Genomic DNA, 4296 nt, shown 5'->3' with positions numbered 1-4296 from the left:
TTGTCTTTATTCTTATTTCTATTGATATTGAAGTTTGAAGAATGTTTCTCAGAGTATTTCTTTCAACAGTCAGTCTGAATATAATCAATCTTTTGATAATGATAGCAGGTTCTTGCATCATTATCTCTATGTTCAGATTTGAATTCAGTGTTCTTATTCTTATCATTGTCTTTATCCTTGCCTTTCTTATTCTTGTCTTGAGTGTTATTTGCGGGATTTTTCATGAATTGAGTACTACTATTTTTCACAGTAGAAAGATATAGAAGTATGTTATAATATAATCTTATAAAGTCTTCTTCTAAAGATCTTGAATTATTCTTATTAATCTGATTCATTCTATTCTTTATGAAGAATGCTTAATCTCTATTGACTTCTGTCAGTAATCTATTAAAAAATACAACATCTTCAATCTTATATTTCAGATGAATATAATCAGTTCTTATAATAATTAATTATTTAATAAAAGCTCTGTCAGATTCTTTGCTTTTAAAGATTATTTTAATACACTCTTTAAATAAATAAGTTCTGTGTACAGTAGATCACTTGAAAAAGTTATTCTCTATAATAGTTTATAGAATATAAGCTGATAATTTGAACTTCTTAAGTATAGTGAAATGAACCTTGATCTGCAGAACAATTGCAGATCATATATAATTATATAATCAAAGATTCTGTTGTTTTCAGAAATCATACATATTCATGATAATATTCTTATTAAGATTATTATCTTTAAGAATATCATCAGTTTCAGACTATTCTGCAGTCAAAAGAATTTCCTCTCTTCACATTGAGTAGTTAATGAATTCAGTGAGAACTATCAATCTTTTGATAAGTCTTACTTAGCTTCTGAATTCTTCAAGAACTTTCATTATAACAGATATCTTCTCTTTTTATTGAAGGTATTCTGTCAGGTCTGCTTCTATCTTATCATCTGCAGAGTCATCTCTACTAGTCTTTATTTACTCAATCTTATGCTGAAGTCTTGCAATTTCTAGTCTTATACAAGTCTTCTCACTCACTGAGCTATTGTTATCTCAGTCACTTAAGTCTCTCACATTGTCTGACATCTTACTGATATCTTCAATCAGATCTTTATATTCATTGTTGAACTTGTCAGACTGTTTCTCTGTAATTATTTCTCTTAGCTTCTCAGAAGCTGTCTTCTGATTTATTATTAATATTGATAATAATCTGTGATCTTGTGTTTACTGCTCTGATGTTTTCTCATTTCTTCATCTTGAAGACATGTATTCTTTTGTTAAGTCAGACATTCTCTCAGATCTTAGATTAATCATGAGTTCAATCAATCATAAAAAAACATCTAGATATGTGTAATAATATGTGAAGATGTAGTTAACATGTTATTACAGTTATTCATTGCTTATGAAGAGCTTTATACTCTCTTGAAGAATAACATTGTTGTGTTATATATATAATCTATCTACATGAGTTACACTAAATAAATAGGTTGAGGTGGCACGTGACTAGAATAGATGTAGTAATTATTAACAGTAGATGCTGATTGACGTAATTAATTATCTAACAGTTAACGCTTGTTTCCATCTGAAGCTTGCCTTTGTAAATCAATTACAATCAACTTTAAATATTAATATCTTAATAAATATTCATTATTTTAATTTTTTAATTTGTAATCTATAAATATCAAGACTTATAGTATAATATAATTCAAAATTATTATAATGTGGTTAAAATTAATTAAAATATAGATTCAATTATAAAATAAAATATAGTAAAATAAAATATATAATATTTTATTATAAATTAAGAAATATGTATTATATATTATTAAAAATAATAATTTGTATATAAATATATTATAATTTAATAAATATTAAATTATTTTATATAAGAATTCTATATTTTAATTTGTAAGAATTTTATGTAATTTTTTATTATAATTTGTAAGAGGTCTACACTGAATAGATTGATATAATATATAGATCTTATATAACAAAGTGAAAAACATTAGAAAAGAAAAAGAAAGAGAAAGTGTAAGAATCAGTAATTAAAGTGAATATTTATATATATATATAATGATGTATACAGTGAAGCTTCAGAATAAAAGAATAGAAATTTTATAGATTTTCAGCTGAGAATTAGTGACTGAGAATCAGAGCTTCCAGCAGAAATCTATGAAGTATAACAGAATAGTCTATATAATTGATTAAGTGTAGTCTGTTATATTAGCTCTCTCTTCTCTAATTATATGTAGTTCTTATCAGTCAAGAGCCGTGATCTCAGATAATATAAAACTCAGAGTTCAGATCAGATAATTATAGCTGATTTATTTTATAAAATATTATTAACTGCAGTTATGAGATCTCTTATTGAGAATATTCTCAATCTCTCACTCAAGTTTATTATCTTCTTCTATGATTTCTGACAGCTGCTAGTTAAAAGTCAGTTGAGAAGAGAATGAATCAGTGATAATATAATAAAACAAGCTTATATAAAACACAGTATAAATCTCTGATAGAGTATTAAGATAATAATTATAACTGTTTAGAACTTCTATCACTGTGTATTTTATATAATAATAATTCAATGTATGAGATAAGTATGTGATCTGTATATTTCTATAATTTAATTATATAAGATCTTCTATCTTATACTGCTCTGTAGAATCTTATCAGATATTGATTTAATCTTCTTAATCTTATTTAATACTTATTATGAAAACTTCTGCTCAGTCACAGATATCTCAGAGCTTTGTTACTAGATTATCAGCAATCTGAATTAAACTGTGAGAGTTCAGTATAAACTGTGTAATCTCTAGAAGATTCAACACTTTCATGTGATAACTGTATATAAGAAAGAACAGACTTATATCTACTAAGACAGTATCTCAGCTGTTAATAGCAATCTCTGTGTATAGAAGAAAATCATATCAATTATCTTATAAATAATTATAGAACTTATAAAGATAATTCTTTATAATTTGAATTATTCATTCTGATACATTATTGATCTCAAGATGATAGACAGTTAATAAATAATATAGAATCTTAAGAACTTGATAGATTCTTATTCAGAGAGTACTTATAAAGTAACAGCTCTGATCTGATACTATAGATCTCAGTAATTTATATATCTAATAGAATAGACTCTGTAGAAAACTTCAGTAACTTGTTCAGTATTTATCTTATTATAAGATTTCAATATTATATTTTTACTTAATTAGTTTATAATAATTAAAATGTTTCTATAATTCTTGCTCTTGAAGAGATTAATTATTATTATTATTATTATTATTCTTCCATTATACTCATATGCAAGCGGAGCTTATGATGAGTCCTTGCGTGATGTTAAATACAGGTCAAGTGTTGGTTATACAGGAGGAAATACAGGTGTTGAGACCACGCCAAGATAACAAGAACATAGGAAAATACAAAGGAGTGACAATTAGATACATGCGATAATAACTTCCCAGCCCAGGAACATAGAGCGATTCATTGAAGCGATTTGTACACCTCTGTATTTATTAGGAACCTGAGGTGCTTGAGTTCCGGATTTAATGTATCCCCTGCGGGTTTCGAACCCACGCGCCTTGGTTTCCCAAGCCAAGGCGCTACCAGGTGGCCGCATTAACCATTCAGCCACCGGGGCTGAAGAGATTAATAATGAAGTTAATTATCATATCTTATTAAATTTTATCAGAGATATGAAGCAGTTTCAGCAGATCTTTTCTATGATTTTTTCACATAATAATAGAAGAATAATAGTTACAGTTTCAGATAAAATATCTGATACAGTTTAATATCTCAGATCAGTAGAACTCTTAAGAGATTATTTAACATAGTTATTTACAATCTGAATAACTGATTATATAAGAATTATACATCTCTTGTATTATCTGAGTGTGTAAGAGTTTGAAGTAAGAGACTCAGTATTATTCACAGAATTGTAGAGTATTATTATCATTGATTAAGTATTCTGAGATGTCAGTTTTTATATATAGTTCTGAGAAGAATCAGAGTACTTCTTAATATATGTCACGCCCCTGGCCGCGTTAAGACTCTGTTGCGGTTTCACACGGCTCATTGCTTTCATGCAGATAATTTCATCCTGTCTGAACCGGTTTCCAACCACTCTATGACATCATTCAGATATATCATAGAAAGATTTGATTGATAAATATGAGAACCTCACTTCTATATAAGATCAGCAGATTACTCTTTCTTGATAATGAGATACTGCTGAGATATCACTCTGACTATTCTTACTTATGAAATAAGGGAAGAGTATCTGTTCATTATCTATATAGAATAGCTAGAT

At 27.3% G+C, this 4296-nt stretch overlaps 1 pseudogene across 1 annotated transcript; it reads right to left on the bottom strand.

Annotated features, from left to right (window-relative positions):
* Nucleotides 1-3538: 3538 nt before the first annotated feature.
* On the bottom strand, nucleotides 3539-3627 carry BDCG_17850 (annotated as a pseudogene). The gene has a single exon. The product of its transcript is annotated as a tRNA-OTHER (tRNA).
* Between the last annotated feature and the right edge of the window lie 669 nt (nucleotides 3628-4296).

This window comes from Blastomyces dermatitidis (genome assembly GCF_000003525.1).
Source record: "Blastomyces dermatitidis ER-3 genomic scaffold supercont1.12, whole genome shotgun sequence".
Classification (NCBI taxonomy): Eukaryota; Fungi; Ascomycota; class Eurotiomycetes; order Onygenales; family Ajellomycetaceae; genus Blastomyces; species Blastomyces dermatitidis.
This window is presented reverse-complemented; position numbering and strand designations above follow the sequence as displayed.